Genomic DNA, 17,046 nt, shown 5'->3' on the forward strand with positions numbered 1-17,046 from the left:
TCTCCTTCTCCTCCTCCTTCTTTCACTAATGAAGAAACTGAGGCCAGAGGTGAAGTACACATCCAGTCAGAAGCAGACGGGGGTCTAAGACCCAGGTCCGGCCCTCCAACTTCTTATCTAGGACCCTTCCCTCCTCACTGCACTTTACTGAGCTTGAACAAACATTGTCTTGATACATTAACAACTCTTAAAGTGAAGGTTCGAAATCTGTTCTTAATTTCAGAGCAAAGTAAGCAGTGAGTTAATCTTCTCATTAACCCAGATTTGGGCCTTAATAACAATATGACTAATATAATTTAATGTAAAAGTATCTTTTAAAACCCCATTACCTCTGCCCAAATTGATCTCTTCATTGCGCTCAAGCAACCAACATGTCAGGGTGGGAGTCTTATTACAAAAATCAGGGTGATGAGGAAGAAGAAGATCAAGAGGAGGGCCTTGAAGCAGGTGGAGATTATAAATATTCAGGAAGACATAGTTTGATTTTTTTGATTGATGCTTCCGAGACCATGTTTGAAACTCAGGATGAAGATGAGTCGACTCCTTTTGACATTAGCATCCAGTATATCTGGAGTGTATACACCAATAAGATCATAAGCAGTGATCGAGATCTCTTGGCAGTGGTGTTCTATGGTACCAATAAGGACAAAAATTCAGTGAATTTCAAAAATATTTACGTCTTGCAGGAATTGGGTAATCCAGGTGCTAAATGAGTGCTAGAGCTTGACCACTTTAAGGGGCAGGAGGGGAAGAAACATTTCCAAGACCTAGTTGGCCATGGATCTGACTACTCCCTAAGTGAAGTACTGTGGGTCTATGCCAACCTCTTTAGCGATGTCCAGTTCAAGATGAGCCATAAGAGGATCATGCTTTTCACCAATAAAGATGACCCCCACAGCAATGACAGTGCCAAAGCCAGCCGGGCCAGGATCAAAGCTGGAGATCTCCGTGACACAGGTATATTCCTTGACTTGTTGCACCTAAAGAAACGTGGGGGCTTTGACATATCCTTGTTCTACAGAGATATTATCAGCATAGCAGAGGATGAGGACATAGGGGTCCACTTTGAGGAGTTGAGCAAGCTCAAAGACCTGTTGAGGAAGCTTTGTGCCAAGGAGACCAGGAAGCGCGTGCTCTACAGGTTGAAGCTTAAGCTCAACGAAGATGTAGCGCTTACTGTTGGCAATTATAATATGGTCCAGAGGCTCTCAAACCTTCTCCAGTGAGGCTTTATCGGGAAACAAATGAACCAGTGAAAACCAAGACCCGGACACTTAATGTAAATACAGGCAGTTTGCTTTTGCCTAGCAACACCAAGAGGTCCCAGACCTATGGGAGTTGTCAGATTGTATTAGAGAAAGAGGAAACAGAAGAGCTTAAACGGTTTGATGAACCAGGTTTGATTCTCAGCGGTTTCAAGACCTTGATAATGCTGAAGAAGCACCATTACCTGAGGCCCTCCCTGTTCGTGTACCCCGAGGAGTCCCTGATAAATGGGAGCTCAACCCTATTCAGTGCTCTACTCACCAAGTGTCTGAAGAAGGAGGTCATGACAGTGTGCAGATACACACCCTGCCAGAATATCCCCCCTTGTTTTGTGGCCTTGATGCCACAGGAAGAGGAGCTGGATGACCAGAAAATTCAGGTGACTCTCTCAGGCTTCCAGCTCATCTTCTTGCCCTATGCTGATGACAAACGGAAGGTGCCCTTTACTGAAAAAGTCATGGCAAACCCAGAGCAGGTAGACAAGATGAAGGCTACTGTTCAGAAGCTCCACTTCAAGTACAGAAGTGACAGCTTTGAGAACCCAGTGCTGCAGCAGCACTTTAGGAACATGGAGGCCTTGGCTTTGGATCTGATGGAGCCTGAACAAGCCATGGATCTGACATTGCCCAAGGCTGAAGTAATGGACAAAAGACTGGGCTCCCTGGTGGATGAGTTTAAGGAACTTTTCTACCCACCAGATTACAATCCTGAGGAAAAAGTTCCCAAGTGAAAACAAGATGATGAAAGTTCTGGAAGCAAAAGGCCTAAGGTGGAGTTATCTGAAGAGGAGCTGAAGGCCCACGTCAGCAAGGCACACTGGGTAAGCTAACTGTGCCCACACTGAAGGAAGCCTGCAGGGTGTACAGACTGAAGAGCGGGATGAAGAAGCAGGAGCTGCTGGATGCTCTCACCAAGCACTTCAGAAGGCCTGACCAGAGACCATACAGCCAGTTACCCTTCCACATTGTAGCCAGGCTGCCTGGTTTTGTTTTTATGAAATTAAAACATGTTTCGTCTGAGCCAGGAAGAGTCGGCCTGACAGAAGCCAAGGACTTTGTTTATGAGACTTTCTGTTGCCATGGAGACCGCATTGCCATCTCACTGTGCTGTGCCCTACTCTACTGTCTGAATAAAGAGCCCTAACTTTGTACTATTAAAAATAAAAACAAAAAAACCATTACCTGCCTAGAATTCATGTTGCTAAGAGGTTTAGAAAACAAAGGTAGAATGTGTGGCCCTGGTACTCTAGAATGTGGCTGTCCCATACTGTAGCCACTAGCCACATGTGTGGCTATTAAAATTTTTTTTTAATATTTATTTAATTTTTGGCTGTGTTGGGTCTTAGTTGCAGCACACAGGATCTTCCATTGCAGCGTGTGGGCTCAGTAGTTGCTGTGCGCGGGCTTAGTTGCCCTGCAGCATGTGGGATCTTAGTTCCTCAACCAGGGATCGACCATGTCCTCTGCATTGGAAGGTGGATTCTTAAATCTGCCTAAATTTAAGGGACCACCAGGGAAGTCCCTAAATTTTAGTTAATTAAAAGTAAATAGATCAAGTGGGGTTTATCCCAGAAATGCAAGGATTCTTCAATATAGGCAAATCAATCAATGTGATACACCATATTAACAAACTGAAGGAGAAAATCCATATGATCATCTCAATAGATGCAGAAAAAGCTTTGGACAAAGTTCAACACCCATTTATGATAAAAACCCTACAGAAAGTAGGCATAGAGGGAACTTACCTAAACATAATAAAGGCCATACATGACAAACCCACAGCCAACATCGTTCTCAATGGTGAACAACTGAAACGATTTCCATTAAGATCAGGAGCAAGACAAGGTTGCCCACTCTCACCACTATTATTCAACGTAGTTTTCGAAGTTTTAGCCACAGCAATCAGAGAAGAAAAAGAAATAAAAGGAATCCAAATCAGAAAAGAAGAAGTAAAGCTGTCACTGTTTGCAGATGACATGATACTATACATAAAGAATCGTAAAGATGCTAACAGAAAACTACTAGAGCTAATCAATGAATTTGGTAAAGTAGAAGGATACAAAATTAATGCACAGAAATCTCCTGCATTCCTATACACTGATGATGAAAAATCTGAAAGAAAAATTAAGGAAACACTCCCATTTACAATTGTAACAAAAAGAATAAAATACCTCAGAATAAACCTACCTAAGGAGACAAAAGACCTGTATGCAGAAAACTATAAGACACTGATGAAAGAAATTAAAGATGATACATACAGATGGAGAGATATACCATGTTCTTGGATTGGAAGAACCAACATTGTGAAAATGACTCTACTACCCAAAGCAATCTACAGATTCAATGCAATCCCTATCAAACTATCAATGGCATTTTTCACAGAACTAGAACAAAAAATTTCACAATTTGTATGGAAACACAAAAGACCCAGAATATCCAAAGCAATCTTGAGAAAGAAAAACAGAACCGGAGGAATCAGGCTCCCGGGCTTCAGGCTATACTACAAAGCTACAGTAACCAAGACAGTATGGTACTGGCACAAAAACAGAAAGCTAGATCAATGGAACAGGACAGAAAGCCCAGAGATAAACCCATGCACATATGGCCACCTTATCTTTGGTAAAGGAGGCAAGAATATATGATGGAGAAAAGACAGCGTCCTCAATAAGTGGTGCTGGGAAAACTGGACAGCTACATGTAAAAGAATGAAATTAGAACACTCCCTAACACCATACACAAAAATAAACTCAAAATGGATTAAAGACCTAAATGTAAGGCCAGACACTATAAAACTCATAGAGGAAAACATAGGCAGAACACTCTATGACATAAATCACAGCAAGATCCTTTTTGACCCACCTCCAAGAGAAATGGAAATAAAAACAAAAATAAACAAATGGGACCTAATGAAACTTAAAAGCCTTTGCACAGCAAAGGAAACCATAAACAAGACCAAAAGACAACCCTCAGAATGGGAGAAATTATTTGCAAATGAAGCAAATGACAAAGGAATAATCTCCAAAATTTACAAGCAGCTCATGCAGCTCTATATCAAAAAATCAAATAACCCAATCTAAAAATGGGCCAAAGACCTAAATAGACATTTCCCCAAAGAAGATATACAGATTGCCCACAAACACATGAAAGAATGCTCAATATCACTAATGATTAGAGAAATGCAAATCAAAACTACAATGAGATATCATCTCACACCAGTCAGAATGGCCATCATCAAAAAGTCTACAAACAGTAAATGCTGGAGAGGGTGTGGAGAAAAGGGAACCCTCTTGCACTGTTGGTGGGAATGTAAGTTGATACAGCCACTATGGAGAACAGTATGGAGGTTCCTTAAAAAACTAAAAATAGAACTACCATATGACCCAGCAATCCCACTACTGGGCATATACCCTGAGAAAACCATAATTCAAAAAGAGTCATGTACCACAATGTTCATTGCAGCTCTATTTACAATAGCCAGGACATGGAAGCAACCTAAGTGTCCATCGACAGATGAATGGATAAAGAAGATGTGGCACATATATACAATGAAATATTACTCAGCCATAAAAAGAAATGAAATTGAGTTATTTGTAGTGAGGTGGATGGACCTAGAGTTTGTCATACAGAGTGAAGTAAATCAGAAAGAGAAAAACAAATACTGTAGGGTAACATATATATATGGAATCTAAAGAAAAAAATTAAATGGTTTTGAAGAACCTAGGGGCAGGACAGAAATAAAGACGCAGATGTAGAGAATGGACTTGAGGACACGGGAAGGGGGGAGGGTAAGCTGGGATGAAGTGAGAGAGTGTCATGGACTTATATATACTACCAAATGTAAAATAGATAGCTAGTGGGAAGCAGTCATATAGCACAGGGAGATCAGCCCGGTGCTTTGTGACCACCTAGAGGCGTGTGATATGGAGGGTGGGAGGGAGACGCAAGAAGGAGGGAATATGGGGATATATGTATACATGTAGCTGATTCACTTTGCTAAAAAGCAGAAACTAACACACCATTGTAAAGCAATTATACTCCAATAAAGATGTTTAAAAAATTAAATTAAATTAAAATTTTTAAAAAGTAAATAAAATTTAAAATTCAATTCCTCAGTTGCACTAGCCACATTTCAAGTGTTCAGTAGTGGAAAATGGTTAATGGCTACACATGGGACAGCATAGATATAGAACATTTCTACATTACAAAATATCCTGTTGGACAGCACTCCTCTAAGTTTTGTTGAAAAATATGTATGTTTGATGTAATTCATAGCAGCTGATGATATATTAGCTACAAGCTCTGGTAAATGAGTAGCTAAGTTAAGGTCTTGTTCACGTTTTATTCACTCAGTGTAATACCTGGTGCCTAATAAGTGCTTAGAAATGTTTAACAAGTTGTGTAGGATAAAGATGGCAGCTCCTATACAGATACTAGATACTCAGTTGTCTGACGTCACAATTTTTTTTTAAAAAAAGGAAATATTTAAGCAGCATATAGAGAAGCAAGCTATTCTATACACAAGTAATCTACATTTCATGAATTCTGCCAAATTCTAAATGTAAATTTGTGGCAAATTGTCGACACCCCCTCTGCCCCTGCTTGGACAGCTGTGAATGACATCTGCATCAAATCAGCCAAGAGTTATTTATTTTCGAAATGTGCAATGACCCGCTTCTAAGCCCAAAGGGTAAAAATGTCACCTTTGTTCATTTCTCAAGAAAAATATTTTTAAGATCCAGCACTGACTGGGAAAGGAAAAGCTGTTCCTTAGGGTGTTATCCATAATTCCCTCTTCATTTCAAGCTTTCTGACAGTCATCACTTCTTGCCTCCATTCCTAGTTGTAATACAAACAGGAAAGTAATTCCATTGCTTCACGAGCCAATTGACCTCTTTTCTTCCATGGAATTTAAATTGATCATTGCATTTATGTTTAAGAACTGTATGGTTTTGTGATTACTTGTTCATATTTCAAAGATTGTTAGCTTTGGCACAATAGGGCTGTTTGATTCAGTTTTATAATCCCATTACCTAGGACATGGCCCCATAGGAGATAACAAATAAGTTTTGTTTGTTTGTTTACCAATAAGTATTTTTAAATAAATTAACTAAGATTAACAAATGTCTCCTTGCCTGGAGTTAAGTCTTTCAAGTCAATCATATTAACAATAAAACAAAAATACAGTTAAAAACAAAACAACCTCCATGAATGACCTTTTTTCAGATTCCTCATAGTTTCATGCAAAATCAGACTATCTGACATATGTGTGCTGTGGTCATGGGGCCATTATAATGGAACTAGGTGGAAGATTCTGTTAGAATACCTAGAAACAAGCCTGGAAGCCTGAATATCATGCATTTGGAGTGCACACTTAGTTTACTTGAAGAATCATCCACAGATAACAGGAAACCCAGTGTCCCCTGGAAATACATCTGGCCCGTATAAAGCTAGAGAAAGGCTAGAGCAGGGCTTCTCAAAGTATGGTCTGAAGACCCCCTGGGAATCACCAACTCCCTTTCAAAGAATCCACAAGGTCAGAGCTACCTACATAATGATACTAAGATTTTATTTGTCTTTTTCGTTCTCATTCTCTCATGAATGTTCAGTGGAATTTTCCAGAGACCCCCAAATTATCTGAAAAGGCTATTAAGTTAGTTTTCCCTTTTCCAACTGCATATCTGCATGGGGTCATATCTTCATATATTTCAACTAAAACAATATGTCACCACAGATTGAATGTAGACCAAATATGAGAATACAGCTGTTTTCTATTACCCCATACATTGAAGACATTTACAAAAATGTAAAACAGTGTTATGCCTCTCACTAAATTTTTTGTTTTGGAAAATACATTTTTCATAAAATGTATATTTTCATAAAAATTATTACATAAATGTAATAATTTATTATCGTTATTTTAAATGAATTAATAAATAAATGAAAATTTTGTCAGCTATTACCCACCTTAACAAAAACTGTTTAGGGTCCTCCAATTTTTTTTTTTATTGAAGTATAGTTAATTTACAATGTTGTGTTAGTTTCAGGTGTACAGCAAAGTGATTCACATATATATATATATACATATATATATATTTCTTTTTCAGATTCTTTTCCCTTATAGGTTATTACAAAATATTGAGTATAGTTCCCTGTGCTATGCAGTAGGTCCTTGTTTGTTATCTATTTTATATATAGTAAGCACTATCTATCTATTAATCCCAAACTCCTAATTTATCCCTCCCTGCCCCTTTCCCCTTCAGTAACCATAAGTTTGTTTTCTATATCTGTGGGTCTATTTCTGTTTTGTAAATAAGTTTGTTTGTATACATATATATATATATATTTTTTTAGATTCCACATATAAGCAATGTCATATGACATTTGTCTTTCTCTGTCTGGCTTACTTCACTTAGTATGATAATCTCTAGGTCCATCCACGTTGCTGCAAATGGCATTATTTCATTCTTTTTTATGGCTGAGTGGCATTCCATTGTATATATGTACCACGTCTACTTTATCCATTCATCTCTTGATGGACATTTAGGTTGCTTCCATGTCTTGGCTATTATAAATAGTGCTGCAATGAATATTTTTAAGCAGTCAATGTGGTTTTGAAACCAAAGAGTTTGAGAACCACTGTACTAGAATATGAGTATAAATATAAAATAAATAGGCTCCCAAACAATGATTAACTGAGGAAGGGAAAAAGCAAATGGAACCCTGTTTCTAAGCTTGACCAGAAGACTCTGCTAAAAATGCTGACCATTGTTATTTATCCAATCAACTAATTACACATAGCTCTTTGAAGGCTGCATCTAAGTCTTACTTCACTCTCTTCTCATTAACCAAGCCATTCATTTGCCAGCCAAATATGGGCCAACTCTTTCCAGTTGCATACAAATTGTGTTGTTTCATAAAATATTTACTCTAAAATGTCATACTTACAATGGTTTTCAATGACAATTCAGTTTTTTTAAATTAATTTTTATTGGAGTACAGTTGACTTACAATGTTGTGTTAGTTTCAGGTGTACAACAAAGTGAATCAGTTATACATATACATATATCCACTCTTTTTTAGATTCTTTTCCCATATAGGTCATTACATAGTATTGAGTAGAGTTCCCTGTGCTAGACAGTAGGTAATGACAATTCAGTTTTAATTTGAGAACATGGTCAGGTCTGTAGGCAACCTGGGCTGAGGTTGGACGTGTGATCACAGCGCACGGATGCTACTTCTGAGACCTGCTGCACCTGTGGGTTACTGCAAAGGGAATGGGTAGACTGGTGCCCAAATCAGCCCTGACTATTTTCCTAATGGCTTATTAGTTCGTTTAGCTTCACATGATGTATTTTTAGTAATACTGCTTTCCCAGGAATGTTTATACTAAATTGATCCTTTTTATACAAGAATGCAATGTTCATTTCAATAAAAACTGACTATTGAAGGGCATTGGTATTCACGTGCATGTGTGTTTGTGTGCCTGTGTGCATATTCTCAAATAGATGTCTTTCAGTCTCCTTTTTTCAACCAATCTTATCTTTGGCTCAGAAGAAGTTTACCGCTCCTAATTGCTCTACACTGATGCATTTCCCAAGAGCTCAGAACTAAGCCGAAATATTTGATGATGTACTTCTCTGTGTCTTGTAGCTTCTCTTCTGGCTTGTATCCTGCTTACAGTCACTTTTCAAGTCTCCTCACCTATTTAAAAATCTATTATTACTTGGGTGATCCAACCTTCCTTTACACCCCTTCAAAGACCACATCGATGGCAATGTGGGCTAATGCCTGACACCTAGGTGGACAGGGTGCATGTGGGAATTGCTGACTCTGTGAGAACATAGACTTCCCTCTATCAGTTCTCCACTCGGTGAAGAGAAATACTTATCTGTTTGTCCATTCACCTCCCAGAATTATGTAGCCTCTGAGGTCCTCCTTATTAGCACCCTTTCTCCCATTGTTTACACTGTTCTCCTTGTCTCTCATCCCACCAAACCCTGGCCATGCCTCAAGTAGCATTTCAGGATCACTTCAAGTGCATGATTTCTCATGTCTGGACTTCTTGTTTGGTGCTTGAACTCTACTGCTCTGTAGCAATCATTATACTATGAATTTTCCAAAAATGTGTTGTTTTTCCAAATAGCCTTGAGTTTCTTGACAGCAGAGATTTTCTCTTATTCATCTTTGATTATAAAATGCCTTGTAAGCCTGAAAAGTACTCAGTACAGATGCAACATTTATTCCATACCTGCCATGTGCCAAGCACTGTGCCAAGTGCTTTTGCATAAATCATCTAATTTAATCCTTGAACTTGAGGCTCAAAATGATGAAGGGACTAGTCCAAGATAACACAGCAATCCAAGAGTAACAGCAGTTGGGGCTGGCGGCTAGCGTTGTTTGGCTCTGAGCTAAACACCTTTTTCTATTTCATCACACTGCCTCCCTAAGTAAGTATTTCTTGATTAATAGCTCTTCTCATATTTATCTTCCTCCTCTTCCTAATCAATATCAATCAATATCATGATATAAAATGAGTATATTTTCCTGTTAAAGTGAAAAGATATTTGTACACGGTTATGCTCCATTCTTAGTGTGGCTAGCCTAGGGCAACCAGACGTCCCACTCTCCACTAATACTATAGCCCAGTAATTTCAAATTGCCCTGAGGAGTCCTGGGAATTCCAGGGAGACAAATCAGCGGGTTGGGGTAGGAGAAATGAGTTTTGACATCTCTGCCTCTACTGGAGTGATTTTAACTTATATCTTTTTTTTTTTTTTTGGCTGCGTTGGTTCTTCATTGCTGCACGCGGGCTTTCTCTAGTTGCAGCGAGCAGGGGCTACTCTTCATTGCGGTGCACTGGCTTCTCATTGCAGTGGCTTCTCTTGTTGCCGAGCACAGGCTCTAGGCACGCAGGCTTCAGTAGTTGCAGCACGTGGGATCTAGGGCACACGGGCTTCAGTAGTTGTGGCTCGTGGGCTCTAGAGCACAGGCTCAGTATTTGTGGAGCACGGGCTTAGTTGCTCCGCGGCATGTGGGATCTTCCTGGACCAGGGATCAAACCCATGTCCCCTGCGTTGGCAGGCAGATTCTTAACCACTGCGCCACCAGGGAAGTCCTAACTTATATCTTTTATTAACACAAGTTTCATTTAAAAGAAAGTCTTCTACAGCTTTTAAAATTTTTGAAATCAGCTATAGCCCAATCTCAGATCTTGGGTTCTATGCTGCTATAGGAACCAATCTCAGAGAGAGGCCAAAATGTGACCTCATCATTGCTAGGTGTCCCATGCCATAGAGGTCAGAGAAGACACCAAACACTGATCTAGGCATGACTACTCCAGAGCCAGCCTTACAGCAATGAAGGGCAAACTCACTTCACCAGCTTTATGACTTGAAGAATGCTACAGAAATCTCCATGCACCACAATATTTCTTCTATTGGTCAGCTACGGCCATATTTGAATGCTTACTCACAGGGCCTGGGATTCTAATAACCAGAAATTCTAGAGGTAACATACTACAGAGAAAGATCAGTGCACTCAGGGATCCAAAGACTAGGAGTCAAGTCCTGCCTCAGTTGTCGATTTCTCTGTGCCTGTTTTACCCATCTGTGAGATGGAGATGACAATCCCTGCCTCACACCATTAGTAGGTTTTCAGTAAATGTTTCCTGAATTGATGGATAGATGGGTGGGTGAATGGGTAGGCAGGTGTATGGATGGTTGGATAGAGAGCCATCAGCATATGTAAAATTGTCTGACACATAACTATACCACTTCCAGTATAAGCAAAAGGTCACATTTAGTGGCTTAAAACAACACAAACTTATGGTCTCATAGCTTCATAGAGCAAAACTCTAAAATGGGTCTCACTGAGTCAAAATCAAGGTGTGGGCAGGGCTGTGTTTCTTCTGGAGGCCCGAAGGGAGGATCTTTTCCCTTGCCTCTTCCAGCTTCTAGAGACTGCCGCATTTATTGGCTCATGTCTTCCTTCCACCTTCAAAGCCAGTGAGGGCTGATAGAGTCTTTCTCAGACTGCATCACTATGACATTGGCACACCTGCCTCCCTATTCCCTGTATAAGACCCATATAGTACATTGGATCCACCTGGATAATCCAAGATAATCTCCCCATCTCAAGATCACTTTCCTGCAAATTCCCCTTTGCCATGTAGAGTAACATATCTACAGTTCCAGGGATTAGAATGTAGACATCTTGGTAGGCGGGGCATTACTTTGCCTACCACACTATAGGACAGTTTTGATTATACCGGAAGCTGTGCAAGGTAAGTCAGAGATTCCTGATCCTGACTGAACATTAGAATTATCTGGGAGCTTTAAAGAAAATAGATGCCCAGGCACCTCACCCAAATAATAAAATTTACTTGGGCCACATGGGCCCGGCCATCAGCATTTGCTAAAAGTACCCTAGATTATTCTGTTGTGAAGTGAGATTTGAGAGCCACTGGGTGTATTTAAGAAAGTGGATCTGGACCAACACACAAATTTAAGTTTGCGGACCTCTTCAGCCCCTTAGGTCACTCACTTTATTTTTCTAAACCCGAGTGCCCTTATCTAAAAAACAGGCATCATAATCATACGAGGATGAAATTAGATAATATACATAAAGTCCTGTGTGCCTTGCCTAGAACACGTTAATCCCTCAATAAAAGGTAGTCATAATTATCAATTTTACAGAGCAGGCCAACTTACATCCCTAAGCAATGGCAAACATAAATATCAAAAGTGAATCTCCAAGAATAGGCCCCAAACTCACCCGTCTTGATCAGACTTAAAGAAGTTTAGGGTTCCAACTAATTCTGCTGAGATTGCCTATAAACTGATATGTCTCAGGAGAGTTACTAGTTTCTGCCATCCTTGCATTTGGTTCTGGGTGATGACTGGTTTCTCCTTGGGTTTTCTCCTTTCACACAGCAGAGCCTGCAGGACAAATCAGCTTAGCATCATGTGCACGCAGCCAGCTGTCTCTATGGGGATAGTATAAACTCAGGCCCATCCCAACAAGGCTCATAGTCCTACTGGTGTTTTAAGTCCTTCCATTAGTAAAAGAGTACCATTCCCCATTCTCTAAAAGACTCAGCTCCCCACGCCTGGGATCCCAAGCCCCAGATTCTTTTAATCAGCCCAGGCCCCATCCCAGCCCATGAGGTGGGACGTTCAATCAGGACTGACCCCAGTCTTGTGGGGCAGCCACACCCTGTCCCACAGAAAGATGAGACCCTCTGCATGATGTTACCACTAGACAAACCCCCTTTACTATCCTGCTTTATTTTCATGCATTGCTGAGAATTAGAATGGGCCAAAAGAACCTGCCTAATTTTATAGTGAGAAAAGGCTATGCTTAGCTAAAGTCATCAATTGTAGTAGAAGAACTGTGTTTTAAGATTTTATTAGCTTCCAAAATCAAAAAAGAGGGGAGCTTACATCATAAGTGAGGGATCTTACTTTATTAGTTTCCAGAGTCAGAAAAAAGAAAAGGGAAATTATATCATACATAAGAAAGATCTCCCACATTTTTTGTCTTGTATTTTCCTTTGCTAACCTCTTCCTTTAACTGCTGGGAAATTAAGGGGAAATACAGTATCAAAAAACATTGACCCTGGTGATTTAAAATTAAAATCTGTGGTTCTTTGTCTTCAGGAAAATTAGGGCTTATGATTCTACTTCTGCTTCCTTCAGTTCTGGAAAGAGACTGACAGCACATTTCTGTAGGGGACAACATTTCCCAAGTTTGCATATCCAGGGCATGGAACACTTGTAGGAGGTAGAAGCAATATTTTGGTTTGTTTGTTTTTGAGAAATTTTTAAAATAAGAGAAAAAAGCACAAAAAAAGTATATAACAAATACCAATGGATCCATGGCCAAGAATTTTGTCATATTTGCTTAAAGTCTTTTTTAATATGAAAAGAATAAACTGTATATAGGAAGTTGACATCAGTCATCATTCCTCCTCAAGCCTTCCCAAAGATAGACTCCATCATGATTTCACTGTGATTCTCTTAGGGTTACTTCTTTACCTACTAGCCAAGGTCAGTGCTGTTCATCCTGACTTGTGAGGCCAGGATCCCAAACCCCATTAGATGGACATGATGACTGCTCCAGTTAAGAGTGACCCATTGCTGCTGACTGGGTCTTTCACATCATATCCTGATCTGGTTGTTGATCTTGGAGAGATGCTCTAGGTTCTGTGTGTGCCAAGAACAGATGCAGCCTACATGGTGTGAGCCCAAGCCTGGTTCCCTGGTTCCCACTTGGCCTCCTCAAGGTGGAAGGACTTGCCCAACAAAAGACACTTTAGATCAGTCTTCTTGGATTCAAGAGACACAATCCTATAAAGAGAGTCCAGGAGGAGAATTTCAAGGGCTCTTGACCTTCATCTCATGGGTTGCAAATCAAATGCCTCCTCTGGCCAGGTAGGTGACTTTAATGAGCTAAGTAGTCACAGCAAATTGTGGAGGCTCCGTGAAACTCCTGCCAACTGTTTTATCGGGAAATTGGACTTTTCAATGAAAGCCACAAATATAAATAATTACGTGAAATCACTCTAGGTTTTCCATTTCCCCATTTTTTTAATATTTAAAGTTTTCAATCTACAGAAAAGCTTGAACAATAGCACAGCAAACAACTGTATTCCCTTCAGCTAGATTCACCCAATTGCTAACATTTTGCCATATTTTATGTATATGTATAAATAATTTCCCGAACCATCTGAAAGTAAGTTGTGCAAATCATGACAATTCATCTGTAAAAATTTAAGCATGCATCTCCTAAGAATAAGGGCCTTCTCCCTTTTAACCATAATGCCATTATCACACCTAAGAAAAGCAACAATTTCTTTATCTTTGAATTGCCCACATGAAAATTTCTCCAATTGTCCCAACATTATTTTATAATTTTTTTTTTGTTCAAACCAGGATCCAATCAAGATTTACATACTGTGTTTCATTGCTGTGTCTCTTTGGTATCTTTTAATCTAGAAGAGTTCTTCTACCCTCTTTTATTTTTCAAAACTATTTTTAATTGTCGGTAATGAACATGATTTATATGAATGAGTGTGTGTGTGGAGGGGTGTATGCACCCACACACCCACACATAGGCAACGAAAGCAGTTCCCCAGGCCAATTTCACACTGTGGGGTACATCTCTGCACCTAAGCGTAGTCCGTCAAAGGTTCCACTTCCAAAAGCATATGGTCTGTCTCAGCCCATATTAGTGCATTCATTTATCAAGGACGGAAAGATGAGAGAAAGAGAAAGAGAATTCCTTCTCTCACTGCTATTAATTGAAGGTCGTAGCACTGATACCTGGTGAAAGTCTGAGGAGGAATTGGATGAGAGTCACTAGGGAGAGGGATCTAGTTACAAATGCCAGTGGCTGGCCTCCACCTCAAACCTGCTCAATCTGGAATCACATTTATTTTAAAAACACCTCCAGCTATTCTTCTGAACACTGAAGTTTGAGGATTACTATTCTAAAGACACACAGATAAATTAAGGATGGGGCCCTACCCCTGGCAAATTCTAGTAGAACCAAAACATAAAACGTTATCACTGAGGCAATAAGTTCTCCGGACACCCAGAGGGAAGGTCAGAGAAGGCTTTGGGATGGGGATGGGGAGGTGAACTCTGAGTGGGGTTTGAAGATGGAGGCTGAGTTAACCAGATGAAGGATGGGGAACTGTATGGCAATGAGAGAAGCAGAAGCTCTGCCACGTGCACCTGGAGGTATGCCAAGAATGGGTGAAGGAGCGTCTCATCCATGGTGAGGGGTTTTAATTTTTTTTTTTTCTGAAGGGTTGGAGAGCCACTGGAGGGCTTTAAGCAACCATGATCCAGTCGATCATAGGAAGACCATGTTTGATAGGCCTGAGAAGGAAGGATCAGAGGCAGAGCAATTCTGTAAGAGGCCACCGCAGCTACAGAGGCAGGAAGTGATGGAGGCAGCGCAGTGGGGCAGGAGGGCAAGCTCTTGAGACAGAGAATACAGGATGGGCAGTGGAGACATGAGCCTGGGAGTTGGAGGAGGGAGGCTAAAGCTGATTCTGGGCTCATGTTTCGGTCTCATGTGAAAAGGTGATTGCAATGCCTGCTGGACATTTAAGTGACAACGTTCCTTAGGTGGTTACCTGGTTAAGAGAGCAGTAGTGAGAGCCTCAGACCCAGGAGAGACCCAGGAGAGGCCATGCATTGGGGCAGAACAGTTTGAAGAGCCAGCCTTTGGATCAGACAGAGGGTGTGCTTGGATTGCCTGCTACAGAAAGCGAGTGGTGAATCCATTTGAATGTGTGGAACCAACCACTAGGGGACCCTGGTTTTGTTGATGCCCCTGTGCCCTTTGCTGACTCCTAGTGCTACAATTTCCTCTCTCCACTCCTTTCTCTAGTGGCCTCCAAAGTGGAGGACCCTTCAAAGGAGGGTTTAAGACAGTTTGTTGAGCATGAAGAGAAATTGTTAGAAATACTAGATTTTTAAAAAAACTCATCTTTTCTATTTTTGTTTACATTTTATAATGGGTAAAGTATATTCCCAAAGCAAGATATATGGATGGATGGATAGATAGATAGATAGATAGATATCAGTAATAAATACCCAGATATTAGGGGCACATGCTCAAATATATATATATTTTTGCTAGCCTTACACAATGCATTCTCATCCTAATCGCCAGTGTGTCTGGCAGTAGGGTGTTTCTGACGGCAGGCAGTAGACTCATTCCAGGAACACGCACCTTCGATGACCTGTGATCAGGACGTCATTGGCTTAGAGACAGAATGCTCGACACTCAGGCATACGGAGCAGGGCAAGGGCGAACTGTTGGAAGGGCGTGGCTTCATCTTGCGCTCCATAGTCTGGAGCGGTGCGGGCCTCGGGCTCTCCTGCCCAAGGCGTTCGCGTGCTGAGCAAGCAGAAGGTCGAAGCCCGCCCGTCCCGTGTGTCTTCACACTACACCCTGATGCCCCTAGGAAAGGAAGCCATCAGGATTGCGCGAAAGCCTAACTTCAGGCCAAATCATTTTCACTCTCAAACACATTCAGGATTTGTTTTCTGAATAAGTCGCTAGAGGCTCTAAATGGCACAGCAGAGCGGGCGTAGCCCCCGGAAGCAGATCACCTCTCCTTGAGCGGTGGTTGGATTGGCCATCGGCTTTGTGTCACTCCCATCGGAACTAGAAGATGAACTTTATCATTTTTTTTTAACTGAGGGAAAGTAAACGTCATAATTGCTAAAGTGTAAGAACTATAATACACAGTATTTTCATTTAGAATCAGAAAAGTAAGCTTGTTCGCGGGCCATAGGTATAAACAGGCCAGTGCTATAGGTAGTAATTACCAGATAGAGATAGGGTAAGGTCCTCAGCCTGGGGTAGAGGAGAGGATGGGATGAGATAAGGATAGTAGAAGAATTTGCCTGAATTATAAAGACCAAAATTCTGATATCCTAAATAGGTATTGCTACCAGTAGTCACGAGTTGAGTAAACTGACTTCCTCCAACCTCATCCATAATCCCCCAACTCACTAATTTTCCTCCTATAGTATTTTATTTCCTTGTGTGGCACAACAGAATTGATCAGGATGGGGAAGAAAAAGCCTGGCACTCAGGTGCACGAAGAATGAGCTATTCACTGAGATCTTCATCATTTGCTTAGAATTGCTTTTGCTGGGGGCGGGGGAGAGCCCTAAACATTTAATAAAATACCCAGAAGCACTGAGGTGTTAGCTATGATTCTGTAGCAGATGTAATATAAGATCTAACATCTGATTTA

The 17,046-nt window shown here is 40.7% G+C and overlaps 1 pseudogene; it reads left to right on the top strand.

Annotated features, from left to right (window-relative positions):
* The first annotated feature begins 371 nt into the window (after nt 1–371).
* Nucleotides 372–2,409, top strand: LOC132421635 (X-ray repair cross-complementing protein 6 pseudogene; annotated as a pseudogene).
* The last annotated feature ends 14,637 nt before the right edge of the window (nt 2,410–17,046 follow it).

Source organism: Delphinus delphis, chromosome 3 (assembly GCF_949987515.2).
Source record: "Delphinus delphis chromosome 3, mDelDel1.2, whole genome shotgun sequence".
In the NCBI taxonomy this organism is placed as follows: domain Eukaryota; kingdom Metazoa; phylum Chordata; class Mammalia; order Artiodactyla; family Delphinidae; genus Delphinus; species Delphinus delphis.